This window comes from Limulus polyphemus, unplaced genomic scaffold, assembly GCF_000517525.1.
Source record: "Limulus polyphemus unplaced genomic scaffold, Limulus_polyphemus-2.1.2 Scaffold48, whole genome shotgun sequence".
Lineage (NCBI taxonomy): Eukaryota > Metazoa > Arthropoda > Merostomata > Xiphosura > Limulidae > Limulus > Limulus polyphemus.
This window is the reverse complement of record NW_013665658.1, coordinates 1,285,207-1,299,548: the sequence shown is the minus strand read 5'-3', so window position 1 is coordinate 1,299,548 and position 14,342 is coordinate 1,285,207.

Here is a 14,342-nt window from a genome sequence, read left to right as displayed (position 1 = left end):
ATTCATTCCCGCAGGTTCTTCTCTGCCAGGGGGCGTCTCGAATATAATCGGGCCTCCCCAATCATTCAAGAAATTCATCACGTGTCACCAGAGTCACGTGACTTCCGCTGTCGTAACAATACGTTTTTTGTTGAAAGAATACTTTATAAAAAAATACCACTGTATCATTATTACTTTATTAGAAACAATAAAGCGTCATCCCCAGTGGCTCAGCGGTAAATTTGAAGGCTTACAACGCTGAAAATTGGGTTTCGCTACCAGTAGTGGGCAAAGCACAGATAGCCCATTGTGTAGCTTTGCATTGGACAACAAACAAATAAAAGAAACTATAGAAATGTTTTTTAGAATGTGTTTGACTGCTGTATTTTATAGAATATTATTATAAGTATAATATATGATTTGATACATTTATTCAATGAAAATTTTTTATTTCTAGAGATTATGAATTATAGTTTTCATTATGTGTTTAAAAAATCATTAAAATTGCAAGGGCGTAAATGTAGTTATAGACAAATTCTTTAAATACTGTTATGAAGTTCGGTGTAAGAATCGGCTGGGTTGAAAGCGGCCCTATGGGATTATTGGAGGGATTGGCCGTCTTTCTTATTTAGCCGCTGTGGAATTTACGGAATCACTACGATTATGAGCGTTATAATCGTAATTACGGAAAAGAGGTGTGCACAGTCCGACAGAAGGGACTTGTTGGCGAGATTTTGAAAAAAAAATATAAAAGATGGGCATTTAACAAGAAAAAAAAAGATTGGGAGATGTGAGAGCAAACAGACAAACTGTGAGAGGCGAGGAATAAAGTAAAATAGTAAATAAGTAGTAAAAAAGTAAAATAAAGTAGTTTAGAAATTCTTGGCCAGATGGCGGCTGCGTTGCACGCGCGACACCAATTGATTACTGCAGTGTTGCCAGTCTAGTGTATTATATTAAATAGGTCTGTGAGCTAGCGCTAAATTACTGAGTGACAAGCTGACTGTATTTGTAAATACATAAATACCAAAAAAAAAAAGGTCAGTATGCTATAAAAAGTCTGTACCTTACCGACCCGCTTAATTTTTAATGTATGTAGCCTTTCTGGCTGAAAAAAAAAATCCGTCTAAGCAAGGGAAGAACGAGATGAAATATTGATTTACTGAAAGGACAGAAAGTAACATCCAAGGAACAGATTGAAGAATCAAGGATGCAACAAAAACAAGTAGGCAACATAAGGGACTTGAGGGTACATTGGAATAGTATAAAAAACAGAATACTCCCAAGCACAGAAAATAACACTGGCGAAAAGACAGGAAGAAGTAAGAAGAAACTTCAGATAACTAAGGAAATGATAAAAAATAGAAGAGAGAAGAAAATGGAAGTATATAAACACGGAAGAAGGAGAAATGAATACAGGGGAAGAAACATGAACTGAGAAGAGAAACTGATAAAACAAGAAAAACTTGGAGTGACAGGGAATGCCGACCATTAGAGCAAGGGAACAAACAAGGAAGATTGGACTTACTGTACAAAGAAGTGAAAGAAAACGAGAAACTAATGAAAAGAAAAGTGAAAAGGATACATTAAAGAGTTTTACAATACTTAGGGAAAACCAGATACAGTTGAAATAGAAGAAGTGAAATCGTTACAACCATCAGAGGTATGAAAACAGAGAAGGCAAAAGAAATGGACAGAATTCCTAAAGAAATTATAAAGTTATTGGAAGAAGGAACGATAAATGATTTGATCGCACTATGCAATAAGATTTATGAGACAGGTGAATGGCCAGGAGATTTAATGAAATCAGTAGTGATACCAATCTTAAAGAAACCAATGCAATTCAGAACAATTAACCTGCTATCATACATATTGAAACTCGTGCTATAAAGTATTCTGTCAAAAACTGAAAACAAAGCGTTTCAAAGGATCAGTTTATGTAACAGTAAGAATGTGAATCATGAAAAACGATTAAGAATAATGAGAACTATACGGGAAAGAAGCTTGGAATTTAACAAAAGATATTTTTTGTTTCATTAATTTTGAGAACGTATTTGATAGAATAAAGTTAAAACCTTGTTCAATGGACTGGAAAGAGGAAAGCCTGAGTGTGGTTTTGTACATTCAAACAGCAAGAGTGTGTATAGCTGAAGATGAATCAAATGATGTAATAATTGGAGAAGATGTAAGGCAGGGGTTCAATCTAATATCTGTTATGAATATAGCAGGTACATTTACGTTACTGCATATTTGCCGATTACTTCTTTTTCGAGCAATATAGACCCGGCATGGCCAGGTGATTAGGGCGCTGGACTCGTAATCTGAGGGTCGCGGGTTCGAATCCCCGTCTCACCAAACATGCAAGCCGTTTCAGCTGTGGGGGCGTTATAATGTGACGGTCAATCACACTATTCGTTGGTAAAAAAGTAGCCCAAGAGTTGGCGGTAAGTGGTGATAACCAGCTGCTTTCCCTCTGGTCTTACACTGCTAAATTAGGGACGGCTAGCCCAAATAGCCCTCGTGTAGCTTTGCGCGAAATTCAAAAACCAAACCGAACTGAACAATATATTCACATGAGCATACTGATTTTTTACATGCATGCTACTTTCACAAGAAGAACAAATTGTATAAAGATCTGGGATACAACAAAGAAGGAACACAACAAAAAACGACATCATCAGTAAAGCACTCGTTACTATAACATTCCATGTATTTCTTCATGTGAATGGCATATAATGATGACCAGCAGCCATATCATCATGCTTACATGTACCAAATTTAAGGAAACTCTAAAGCTTCCAATAGCATTCAATAGAAATCATCCTTCCACGATGTGACAGCTGCAAATATATGTTTGTTTAGCACCTAAATACTTAACTATACACATGTAGAAAATTATTACTTAAACAGCCAAGCAACAATTACAATCAAAAGGAAGCAATTTTTCACTTGATTTTACACATGTCTCTATTTTATTGTTTTTACTAGCCTCATGGTGTTTCTTGTAGTATTTTACTTCTTTTGGCTACACCAGTGAGCCATTATTTACTGTGAACACCAGCTACTATCATATTGCAGATGTTTCTTTTACTTTTAATAAATTACTTCGTATAATTTTTAATTAGTATTCGTAGCATATCAGGTATTTTAAATGTTTCAAGTGTAGTTGACGGTACCTACTTTCAAACATTTCATGCGTTAATATAAATACAGAGTTACATTTCTCTGGCTTCCCAATCGTGTACAAAATTTCTATATTGTGTTATCTAGGCCCGTCTCTTTATTTGGTGGTGGGATGCCCCCTATTGGATGTGTTGATACATTTTACAATGCAGGTTACTCACGGACACAACATTTTTATTTAGAGGTAGGGCATTAATGTATTGAAAATATTTATCTGTTTTCCAATTCAAGAAACTTATAGATACAAAATCACTATTTGGAAGTAGGACGTTAATATAATGAGTGTGTCCATATATTTTCCAATGGAGATAACTAATGGATACAAGTATTAAATGTGTGTGTGTGTCTGTATATTTGTTGTATTTAACATGTTTCCATCAACTAAGAAAACATGACATCATATGTCTTTCCAGTTCTTTTACAATTTATTTTTCCTCAGGCAATTTTATGAAACTTACGCCATCAGTGAAAACAATTTGATTGTCTTGACTGAATCCTTGGATGCAGTGTTTAGTCAGGATTTAACTGTTCCTAGGGAAGATCTGAAGTCCCAAAAGAAAGAGGCTCGGGAAATAGTAAAGAATATATGTAGAAATATAGAATCATCGGTAGAGATCTATTCAATTGGAAGTTTCAGGACAAATCTCTATATAAGAGACAGTTATAATTTTGACTTTCAGCTACGACACCAATTTTCTGGAGGTAAGGCAGATTTGTAAACTAAATCACTCTCAGATTGTGAGTCGAGCGTTTTAAACATCAAGCCATGCCAGACCTCTCATCAGAAGAAATGAGAGTTTATAACGTCGAACCTGGGATCTCATTTTGAGCTTTGTTAACAAAAACAAAAATTAAAAACTTTCATCTTTGTATTTTATTATTCACCATGATCACTTCAAAATCTAACTTAATTGTGATAGAAAACAAATAAAATTGTTAATTACTAACTGTTTCATTTAATGATATTAATATAAATAGTTCTCTTTTTCCTTCTGGCTTTTATGTGACATGAAGATAGATGATTTCGAAGTGACTATACACAGGGATAGTTTACAGTTTAGGCAGAGCTTATTTGATGTATGTAAGAGTTCGGTGGAAGAAAAGAGAAATTTACCTATGTCTCAAGGAAGAAATATAGAAGGTACAGAAGGTATTAAGGTCATGCAGATACAAATCATCAATAGCCATACTAATGGCAAAATAAAAATTGATGTGGTGCCTTTATTGACGTGTCTAAATCACATGTTGTGTTGAATAAATTGAAATGTATGCAACCAGTGATGAAGCACCTCGAGATCTGTAACAGTAACCTTGACGAACTAAGCTTAAGAAATGATCCTATCTCTCATATTTTACCCAACGAAGATAGGAATGGTTGGGAACTTGACCTGACTCCACTTTGCATGCATATCTTGTGTCACCTTGGTAAAAAGAAAAAAATCATCCGCATTCCTAAAACACTCAGAAACAACATGCAGTGGAACAAAAGTTGACTTTATAGCTCCCACATATTTACTGTTCTTTTGCTCAGCTTAGACGTAAATCCTAATAGCTCACTGGGTGAAATATTTGTGAAAGATTTGTTGAAGCTGTGGAAGAACGATATTTGCCGGATGTATTTAATTCAAATAAAAAATACTTTAGACAATTGACAATGGAGAGCAGCAAAATCTTGGAAGATATTACAGAAATTTTAGAATGTATTGAAGACGAATCAAGATGTATTCGGAGCTATTTTCACAGTAAATAATGAAGATTCTGAAAGTGGCAGGAAAATGAACTTGCTGTCTTAATTCGATCTAAATTTCATGTATGTATATTATTATATGTAGATAAAACTAAAGGTATTGAACCCGTTTTTTTTATCTTACTTATCAACTATATAGATTTATAAAACCTTGGGTATTTTATATTATGGTGTTCACATACCGTGTTTTATTTCCTTCACCCTATATTTTGAAAAATTGGCATACAGTAACGGGGAAAATATACTTAAACCTACTATTTTAGAAGTGGAGTTAACGCATTTTAAGAAGTCAATACAGTTTTCAATTTAATAATTATCCAACCATATAAAATTCATAATTATTCCTCACCTCAGTTCGGTTTACTAACATAAAGTTATCATTCGTAATGTGAATTTTACAAACACGGATTGTCCTGGTAGAGCTATAGTTGCGTTATAAATGTGACAGTTGTTACCTTAAAGTGGATGGTGCTTAGTAGTGTTCTGTTAAGTGGCTGACTGCTTTCAGGTCGGTATTTAATAATTAGAAACGATGGATGGTAGTTTTCTTTCTTTTTTTATCATAAATAGGAATACGAGTAATATTAACACATGCTGTGTGATACCCATGACGTCTTATAAATTTACCCAAATTTTTTTCTTTTTTACAACTTGAGAGAAACCCAGCTGTAGATTCCATGTATTTGGTCCAGAGAATAGACTTAAAAATTAATTTTTATTGTTAGATGTTGTATCTCAAATTATCTTAATTTTTTACATTTACGATAGGCTTAATCACATGCCAGTTTCACCTTTTCAATAAAATTGCTTTTAAATACATTGCATTTCAATACTTATACGATGTATTTCATGATACAAATTAGAATAACCTCTTACAATCCTGTAAGTACAGTAAATTAGTATTTTCATTATATTTACTCTAAACATAACTACTAAAACGTGTATTGTGTCCCGAAAATGTTAGTTTGCGGTATCATACTTACTTCAAAATTACCCTGCCAGTTATAAACTAAAGTGTCTAAGATCGGTAAACTATCTTGCGATACACATTCAACAATAAGTTTTATATTTGAATGTTTACTATTTAAAATGTTCATAATATTTTCAACACGATTCTGTACTGTTAAAATAGTAAATCTATCCTCAACCCACTGTCTATAATGTGACCGAAACTGCATAGAACACTCTTAACCGTCGTAAATACTCCATTATACTTGTCTTAGCGTACATCACTTGCTAAAACCATCAATCTGATCACAGACTTTCCATCATAAAATCTGATCTCTTGGCTGCATGCGACATCAAATTATACACATAAAATCCCAAGTAAACATTTTGATAAGAGTACACAATTTTTTAGTCTTTTATATACTTCTAAAAGGGAGCACAATTTTGCGTTCGTATCTACTGCTTAAAATCTGAATAAATATCATACTTGTAGGAAGCTTAAGTGAGGCTTGGGAAGAGGCATACAATCCAGAATAACTGCTAAGAGTTTTGTTATAAAAGGGCGTCAGGGACGGATAGCGCAAATAGCCCTCGTGTAGCTTTGCGCGAAATTCAAAACAAACCAAATCAAACATATATCTTCAAAAATATGAAAAATTTAAATGCACAAGTGATATATACAGATACCTAAAAAAGAACAGTTAATAAAGAAAATCAACACACTGCACATCTGATATGGAACGTATAACACAGAGAAATACAAAAAAATACCCTTTAACAAAGAAAAGCAGTATTTAAATACACATTTACAAAGAACGATAGAAAAAAGTGACATATAAAATAAAAACTTTAAAATAGATTCTATACTCCTACTCCATACAGTCTGTGCCCAAATAAAATAATAAAAAAGAACCATTAATCAAAATTACCTGTTCCTTTCGAAAAGGTTCTCTCTCTAACATTATTCACAAATTACCTGTTCCCTTCGAAAAGGGTCTCTCTCTAACATTATTCACAAATTACCTGTTCCCTTCGAAAAGGGTCTCTCTCTAACATTATTCACAAATTACCTGTTCCCTTCGAAAAGGTTCTCTCTCTAACATTATTCACAAATTCATAAAATATAAAGAAATCCTTTAATTATTATAGATAATTAATACAAAGTGGTGCATGATGAAATAATACCTAATAAAATCGAAAAAAATGCATTAAATACCCTTCAAGTATGATTTAAAATCATTACGTTTGAATAAACTACAATGCACAATGACGTAGTGAAAGTGATAAATCGAAAAACCTCTTATAGTTGAATACTATACATAAAACATAATACAGTACTTAAAAACAAAACCCTTGACAATCTATTAAAACAGAAACAATCAGCCATCTCATTCTGTATTGTTCCTTATACTCGACCCACAGTTCTATTCTTTGACAAACCATTGCTAAAATGTATCTTTTTATGTTATATATCTATTAGGTGTTATTAACATGCACCCCTTTCACCCTACCTATATACAATGTACACATAACCTTTCTCCAGCTTGTAATTATACAACAATTTATGCCATTCGAAGATTTCCTCACTCTAATTATTCACCAAATTTTCTTTAGTTGTAAGTTATTTTCTCAAAATTTAAAGAAAACTGAGTTTTCCTTTTCAATCTCTTTACACTGACAAAGCATTGGAGTTTTTTGTTGTTTTTTTTTTCTACACAGCTTTAGTGAAAAATTAATTTTTTCACAAATTTCGACCCTTTTTCACCTTCTTGCTGTGACGGTTTCTCATCAAACAATTTCTATCTTTTCCCGACATATCCTTATTTGGAAAAGGGGATAGATCTACAGTTATCAGAGATCAGCCTTGAGTAGCAGTGACCTTATTTCGTGCGCTGTCTTACACACTTTAGAAGATTGTCTAACCTGGATGTTTCTTTAACTTTCTTTTGTTCAATATTTGTAATTTATCACGTGCTCTTTGTTAGTATCATAATAAGTGGTTAGAAGTGTCTCAAAACAACATCCTTGCTACTATTATTCAGTAATGTGGTTAATAGATACAGTCTGGTGGAGTTGACCTTATTCATTCAAGTATCGTCTGATTAATTCCCCCAGTACAGATTCAAAATTACTTCACAATATTTTTATTCAGATCTTCTGTCCAAAGGTTCATAAAATTAGTCCTGATTTATCAAACAATAACAAGCCAATTGATAAATAACAAGATTGTGTGCATTGTATTTAACCTCTGTTATTATGCCCCCACGGCTGAAAGGTCAAGCATGCTTGGTGGGACGGGGATTTGAACCCGCGACCCTCAGATTGCGAGTCGAGCGCCTTTTCCACCTGGCCATCCCGGGCCCTGCTTATTCTACTGTATGTTTTAGCAAAAGCTAGGTGTGCTGCAAAAGGTGTGTCATGATATGTTTCCATGGCTTTTGTTTCAAGTTAAATGGTACAACTTTTATCTGATTAATTGTCTGTTTTTCTATAGCTTCGGTGTTTCCTACTCTAATTCTACTTAGAGCATCAACATTAGAATGTTTTCTACCTGGTCTATGTATTATTTCAAAATCATAGTCTTGTAGTAATAATGACCATCTAGCTAATCTAGAGGAGGGGTCTTTTAATGTCATTAACCATTTCAATGGTGTATAATCTGTGACAATGGAAAACTTTCTACCATACAGGTAACAACGGAAAGTTTTAATTCAATGCACTATGGCAAAACATTCTTTTTCATTAACTGAGTAATTTACCTCAGCTTTTGCTAACTGTCTATTCTGATAATTTATAGGGTTTTCTTTTTTATTTTTATCTAACTGTGATAATACTGCACCTATAGCGAAACCTGAAGCATCTGTACTTAGGATAAACACTTTACTGAAATCTGGGTAACTTAGAATCGTTGCTTTTAATAAAGTATCTCTTAATTTTTCGAATGCTTCTTGTCTTTTATCTGTCCACTGAAATTTTCTTTCTTTCTTAGTTAATTCGGTTAGATGTTTTGCTAATAATGTAAAATGTGGTATAAATCTTCTATAGAATCCTACAAATCCTAAAAATGCACAAACATCTTTCACTGTTTTAGGCACTGGATAATTTCTATAGACTTCTAACTTTTTAGGGTCAGGTTTTACACCATCTGCGGTCACCAAATGACCTAAGTATTCTATCTCATTTTTTAAAAACTGACATTTACTTGGTTTAAGCTTCAAGTTTGCCTTTCGTAATCTATCAAATACATGCCTTAATCTCTCTAAGTGTTCTTCAAAACTTGCAGCGAACAATATAACATCATTTAAATAACAAAAGCATTCTGAATCTTTTTATCGAGATTGGAAGATAAGACAGGTAATGTAGGTATCTGTTCGTGTGGGTGGTTTTTATATATACAGTTTAGTGATTTTTCTTTCTTCTCTGTCGATGAGTATGTCAAGAAACGGTAGGCTGTTTTGTTCCTCTATTTCTATGGTGGATTCTTTAGTTTATAGAATTAAGATGGTCTAGGAAGGCTATTAAGTTTTTATGACCGTGAGGACAGATAAGAAAGGTTTTGTCAACATAACTTCTGTATAAATTTGGTTCTATATGAGTGGGTGAGAGGACTCTTTCTTCAAAGTCTTCCATGAAAGTGTTTGATAGGATTGGAGAGAGTGGTGATCCAATGGCTAGACCATCTGTTTGTTCGTACAACTTCTCGTTGTATTAGAAGTAAAATGATTGTAGGCAAATAGTCATTAGTTCCATGATGGCGTCTATTTTCACGTCAGTTTTTTGTGGTAGAGGATTGTCATGCAGCAGTCGTTGTCTGGTGATGTGAAAGGTTTCTGTGGTTGTAACATCGGTAAATAGGTCTGTGACGTCAAAACTGACCAGAATATCTTGGGATCAGATGTGTGGCTTTCTGAGTTGTTCTGTGAAATCTGTTGAATTTTGAATGTTATATTCGGTGTTTCCTCGAAGTGAATATAAAACAGGTACCAGGAAGGTAGCTAGTTGATGGCAAGGTGAATTTATAGTGCTGACGATAGGCCTTAAAGGTATGTTAGGTTTGTGTACGTAGAACTGAGGGGGAAATTGTCGTTGGTTCTTAGGTCTTTCGCTAGCTTTTCGTTTATTAAGTTTGTTCAGTATTCCATTGATGAGCCTCTTTGATCTTTTTGTATTGGTGTTTGTCTAGTAACTGTTTGATCTTCGTGTCATAATCTTTGATGTCTAGGATGACTATATCGTTTCCTTTGTCTGCTGGTAGAATCTGAATAGTGTCATCCCGTCTTAGACGGTTCCGTTCGTTGTATTCCTGTTTAATGATGTTCGGTTGTGATTTCTTGGCATTCCTTAGGATGTTGTAGGTTTGATGTCGGAATTGTTCAGCGATAGGATTCGGGAGGTTTCTATAATAAAGTGTCCAAAATTATATAAGATTGCCGTTTTTAACTAAAAATTTGTAAATGATAAAAAAAGGTGAGGAAACAACTACAATATAATTATAAAGGCTTATCGTGTAATTTAATAACACAAACTTTGCCATCGGTGAATCAGTGAAAAATCTGAGAGTTTATAACGCTAAAACTTTCATCTCGTCATGATCACTTTAAACTTTTTTCTTAATCATGATAAAAAACGAATAGAATTGTTATTTAGTAATTGTTTCTTTTAATGAAATTAATATTAATAATCTGAGGGTCGCGGGTTCGAATCCTCGTCACACTAAACATGTTCGCCCTTTCAGCCCTGGGGGCGTTATAACGTGACGGTCAATCCCACTATTCGTTGGTAAAAGAGTAGCCCAAGAGTTGGGTGATGACTAGCTGCTTTCCCTCTAGTCTTACACTGCTAAATTAGGGACGGCTAGCGCAGATAGCCTTCGTGTAGCTTTGCACAAAATTCAAAACAAACACACTTTAACATGCGAGATCAGCGAACGAAGGTTAAGACTGGTAGACGGTGTATCCCCACATTTAATTGACTTATATGATATTTTGTAGCACATATTAATTAATTTTAACGTCTTATTTCATCTTTTTTAACCCCGTATTGTACGAGTTGTAAAAATACTTATAATTTTCCGAAAGAAAATGTTTTAGTTAAATATGTTTTGGTAAGTTGCAAATGAGTATTTAACCTAAAAGTAACATTCTATAATTGTAGAACAAACAAAAATAATTTCATGGCTTATTTAGTTTGTTATATAGAAGTACGAGCTTTCAGCTACCGAATTGAAACATTTGTATGTCTGTTAATCAAAACAGGTAGCTTTGTTACCTGAATATTACTATGTACAAAAGAAGGTTAATTATAATCTTCAAGACCAAAAGGTTAGGTTAGAGGACCCTAGAATTTTGGTGCAGCCGTCTTTAACACTTAACTACTAATCAAGAAGAGGACAGACAGCCAGAATCAACGGCCACAAACAGGAGTTTGTACTGTTATTAGAAACAATTAACGTGGTTGACAGCGCGAGATTTGGTCCTTTAGATCCCCAGCCCGACACATTAACCTTTAGCCAATCCCAACTTAAGGTCTGTAAAAGGGTGTTAAAGAAACTTCCAGATTTATGTCGTGATTATGTTTACATGTATAGCCAGTAAGTATTTAACTGTGAACAATTATAAATATCTGTAGTAAATGATTTGGAAAATATGAATTGCCTGTTAATGATATATTATAACCAAGTTTCACTTCATCGAAACGTACAGAGAATAATATCCCGGCAACAGCCTGTCAACGTTTGATAATATATAAAACACACACACACACACACACATACACATACACCGTTTACTCAAACATTAATCCTTATCTAATATACATGTTTGTAAAGACAATTATCATATAGGAAAAATTTATGTACTTCTGCTTCCTGAAGATGGTAAACGTTTGTTTTATTTTACTTGTATATTATTCTAATTGTTCACTAACCTTCCACTACACAATCTGTTGTTTATATTGTCAGTGAAAACAGACAGTAATTATTTAATCACTACCCATACATAGAACCTTTTTGTGCTTCTCAAAATGTAAAACTAAATATCTGTTTAAAATTCGGCCCTATAAACAAATTATGTGAATTAAAAAATACCATAAAGAGACTAGACCAAGAATTTTAGTTTTTACAGAGATTTTCACCGAACACTACACGTTGTGGTTAGACACATTGTTGCTAAATGAAAAGTGATTATAGAGAGACGACTGTCAAATATCGGACAACTTTCTTCCTTGGTTGTGCTTCTAGTTATGAAAAACGTGTGTTTCACACATTTACATGTCATATTCAATAATATTTATTACAATATATTATTGTATTTCCATCATTAATGTTTATTACAATATATTGCTGTATTTCCATCAATAATGTTTATTACAATATATTATTGTATTTCCATCATTAATGTTTATTACAATATATTGCCGTATTTCCATCAATAATGTTTATTACAATATATTATTGTATTTCCATCATTAATGTTTATTACAATATATTGCTGTATTTCCATCAATAATGTTTATTACAATATATTATTGTATTTCCATCATTAATGTTTATTACAATATATTATTATATTTCCATCATTAATGTTTATTACAATATACTATTGTATTTCCTTTTACCATGTAATGGCTGATGATTGATCTTACCCTTTAAACATTATGAATTGAAAAGCACTGGAGAATCTAATTTCACAGTACATGAAAACCTTTGATTAATGCATGTTGTGTTTATGTAGAGTTGTGCAAACTCGTTTCAGTTTTAGTTCGCTAACGCATTGGACAACGTTTAATGTTATTTACTTTTATTATTAAGGAATGGTAAATGGGATATATATATATATATAATATATAAATGTTAATACTACTGTTTATAAAGATAAAAATAATATTTTTGAGAAAAAATAATAACACAAGCTTTCTTTCGATCGTTAGAAACATTTGTGTGCTTCGTGCTTAGCTTAATAAGACTTTAAAACTTATATATTATCAGATACACAGAGTGCAATATTGATGGCTACAGTGTATCAGAACGTTGTCCTGGCATATCGGGTACAACAACTACCTAGTTTTTATCATTATTTTTACATTAAAGACATCTATGTAGTTTCACTATGTTTACGATCACCGGAATAAGCATAGAATATAAATAACTTTGTTATTTTACCGACATTACAAAGAAGTCGGTTTTTTTTAAAATACATATTGAGCAGTTTAGTTTCGTATACGCAATAAGTTATAAACCTCTTTTATATTCATTTATGGCCTAGTCTGCAAATGGAAACTTGATACTGTCGAGTGCAAAGTGGTTTAACTAAGCCTAACTCATTTTGTTCCACGAAACATGTATCTTTTTTCCTAACATACTGCAACATCATGATTTAACTGAAAAATAAAAGTAAGCTTTTCGTAAACTTGAAAAGAATCTGACTGTAACTGTGGGAGAAGTTGTTCACAAACATCTTTCATTAAAGCAACATATATAATGTCAAACTGAAGATTTTAACAGAGTTTTGACCTTTACAAGAATCATCCACTGAAATGGATGATTCACACAGATGAAAAGAACAGAAAAACAGGCTTTCAAGTTCAAGTTCAAGTTTGTTATTGTTGTAAGTTATATTTTCAATGATTTAACTTAGATGTTACTTAGAAGTTGAATGATATTAGGATGGAAATATTTATAAAAGTAGGCTTAGAATACCTAGAATGTTCTAAATATGACATGAATAATGTAATAGCTTCCTTGATCAAAAATACGATTGGGTCAGTCGATTTAACCAAGTGATGACTCAGACAATTATATATTATAAGTAGTAGAGTGCCATGAAGTATGTAGTTCTCAGTTAAATTTTTGGATCTATTTTAGTTATCCCGTTTGTTCAATTACTCGATGGATTAGTCGTGAAATTTTACATGTAAGGTTATTTTTACGTTAGTCGTCATACCTTTAACGAAGTGTTTCCGTTTTGATATCATTTATAAACTTATGCCCAGAAGCTACAACAGTGGGAAAACTTGTAGAGACATTTATAGTGACGACCACACTATCAGTAAATGAAATTCAAGCGTCATTGGACATGATGAAATTATTACAGAAGAATTAAAATCAAAAACAAGTCTGAATTGAAAACAAGATTAATGAAACTATAGATTAAGTACAGAGACAAGTTCGAAGAACTGTAGAAGGACACCAAAGATGTTCAGGAATGCTGTAATGATTAAACTGAAGGACATCAATAATATACAGAAATACATGAACAATGTGAAGTAAGGTTGTAATTATAATATTGATGTAGTAAAGAAATAAATCAAAGAAGTTAAAAAGAACATCATTGACGGAAAAAACATCATTTGGAAGTTTTGGAAAAACTGTCCTTTACATCTGTGCTTTTTTTTTGAAAATCCGTCCTCCAGGACTTTACTACGAGTGTCACACTGAACTAGAAAGTTGCTGTTTTTTTACCTTTGGCCGGAATCTTATTTTCTGAGT